The 2500-nt window shown below is 50.2% G+C and overlaps 1 protein-coding gene across 1 annotated transcript in view; it reads left to right on the plus strand.

Annotated features, from left to right (window-relative positions):
• The window catches only part of rsrc1 (arginine/serine-rich coiled-coil 1), a 163453-nt gene that overhangs the window by 4847 nt on the left and 156106 nt on the right, over nt 1–2500 (plus strand). The window lies entirely within an intron of this gene.

The following is a 2500-nucleotide window of genomic DNA, read 5'->3' on the forward strand; positions in this document are numbered from 1 at the left end:
TCCTTGCGCTACATTAAAAAAATTACGACAAGGATAAAGAGCTAAAACGTAAGCGATATGTTTTTTTAAAACGAATAGGTAAGTTAACCAACATTGGATAGATATTGTGATGTATATCGCTGTAGTTCTGATGGCTGTATGGCCCCGCCCTGCCCTGGAGGGACAGCTGTGTACCGGGTGTGACTCCAGGGGCAGGGTACTGCACAGTTAAATGCACTGACAGTTGCATTTATACAGCACTTAACACATCCGTGATGAGGGGGAAACTCGCCTTAACCTCCACCAATGTGCAGCACCCACCTGGGTGATGCAACGGCAGCCATTTTGCGCCAGAACGCTCACCACACACCAGCGGAAGTGGAGAGGGAGAGAACAATGTTTTAACCAGTTGAATCGGGGTGATAAGGTGGCAGGTTGAGAATCAGGGTTGGGAATTTTGCCAGGACACCGGGGAACCCCTACTCTTTGTGAAGCGTGTCGTGGGATCTTTAATGACCACAGTGAGTCAGGACCTCGGTTTAATGTCTTGTCCGAAAGACGGCGTCTCCTACAGCACAGTGTCCCCATCACTGCGCTGGGGCTTTGGGGTGTATTTGACCAGAGGGAAGATCGCCCCCTACTGCCCCACCAACACCACTTCCAGCAGCAGCTTAGCTTCAGCCATTCAGCAGGAGCAGACTGCATGCTGGGATAGCTGCTGGCAGTGAGGTTTGAGTGTGGTGTAAGGCATTTAGCGTGTGGCATAGGGCATTTAGCGTGTGGCGTAGGGCATTTAGCGTGTGGCGTAGGGCATTTAGCATGTGGCATAAGGCATTTAGCGTGTGGCATAAGGCATTTAGCGTGTGGCATAAGGCATTTAGCGTGTGGCGTAGGGCATTTAGCGTGTGGCAGGATGTCATTAAAACGCTTGTGTGTGATTGGCTGCTTGCTCTCTGTGCCCTGGATATTATTCTCTTATTGCTGGCAGTGCAGAGCCACGCGACCACCTGCCCTCCAGCGCCCCCTACAGGCCGTATCAGGGGGCGTCCCACTTTCATTCATTAACACAACTCAACATAATTACCCTAGCACATTTATTGAATTATTATTGTCATGGAAATGTATTTATTTTTTATGTTTGTACATGTGAGGCAGGGGCCGGCCTTGCTGAGCATATGGAGGAGACTGATGCCGTGTGGTTGGTAGATGAAGCCGATGTCATTACCATTGCAAATGGCTGAAACACGCCGCTCCGCTCTTGGAAGTGCAGAAGAGGCAGTAATTTATGCCAGGTCGTGTTTACTGCTGCACGGCTGGGGGAAGTGGAGGCATCATTTTAATCACAAAGACTGTTTTCATATCTTCATTAGACGGCGCAGATTAAAAGAGCTAATGGAGGCTCGATGGCCCGCATCGGGCCCCGTGATTAGCGTCCTCTTCCCTTTCTTCCTATTAATGTCGGTTTGTTCGTCCCCAACCTCCTTTTTTCCTGCCACCCTTTCTTGTTTAGTCAGGGCCTTGATGATTAAAACAACCGAATGGCGGTGTCTGTGGCACATTAAAGCCGGGGTTTAAAATGGCCGTTGATGTTCCTGCGTGTGTTTGCAGATGAGTCGCCGTGATTAAGAGCTGTGCCGTAATCGGCTTAAGCGCGTGTGTGTGTTTGTGTGTGAGTGTGTGTGTGTGTGTGTGTGTGTGTGAGTGTGTGTGAGTGTGTGTGTGTGAGTGTGTGTGAGTGTGTGTGAGTGTGTGTGAGTGTGTGTGTGTGTGTGAGTGTGTGAGTGTGTGTGAGTGTGTGTGTGTGTGTGTGTGTGTGTGTGTGTGTGAGTGTGTGTGAGTGTGTGTGTGTGTGTGTGTGTGAGTGTGTGTGAGTGTGTGTGTGAGTGTGTGTGTGTGTGTGTGAGTGTGTGAGTGTGTGTGAGTGTGTGTGAGTGTGTGTGTGTGTGTTTGAGTGTGTGTGAGTGTGTGAGTGTGTGAGTGTGTGAGTGTGTGTGTGAGTGTGAGTGTGAGTGTGAGTGTGAGTGTGAGTGTGAGTGTGAGTGTGAGTGTGTGTGTGTGTGTGTGAGTGTGAGTGTGAGTGTGAGTGTGAGTGTGAGTGTGAGTGCGAGTGCGCGTGCGCGTGCGCGTGCGCGTGCGCGTGCGCGTGCGAGTGCGAGTGTGTGTGAGTGTGTGTGTTTGTGAGTGTGTGTGAGTGTGAGAGTGTGTGTGTGTGAGTGTGTGTGTGTGTTTGAATGCGTGTGTGTGTGTGAGAATGAGAGTGAGAGTGAGAGTGAGAGTGAGAGAGTGTCTGAGTGTCTGAGTGTGTGAGTGAGCGTGTGTGTGAGTGTGTGTGTGTGTGTGTGTGTGTGTGTGTGTTTGAATGCGTGTGTGTGTGTGAGAATGAGAGTGAGAGTGAGAGTGAGAGTGAGAGTGAGAGTGAGAGAGTGTCTGAGTGTCTGAGTGTGTGAGTGAGCGTGTGTGTGAGTGTGTGTGTGTGTGTGTGTGTGTGTGTGTGTTTGAATGCGTGTGTGTGTGTGAGAAT

The sequence above is a fragment of the Conger conger genome, chromosome 13, assembly GCF_963514075.1.
Source record: "Conger conger chromosome 13, fConCon1.1, whole genome shotgun sequence".
Classification (NCBI taxonomy): Eukaryota; Metazoa; Chordata; class Actinopteri; order Anguilliformes; family Congridae; genus Conger; species Conger conger.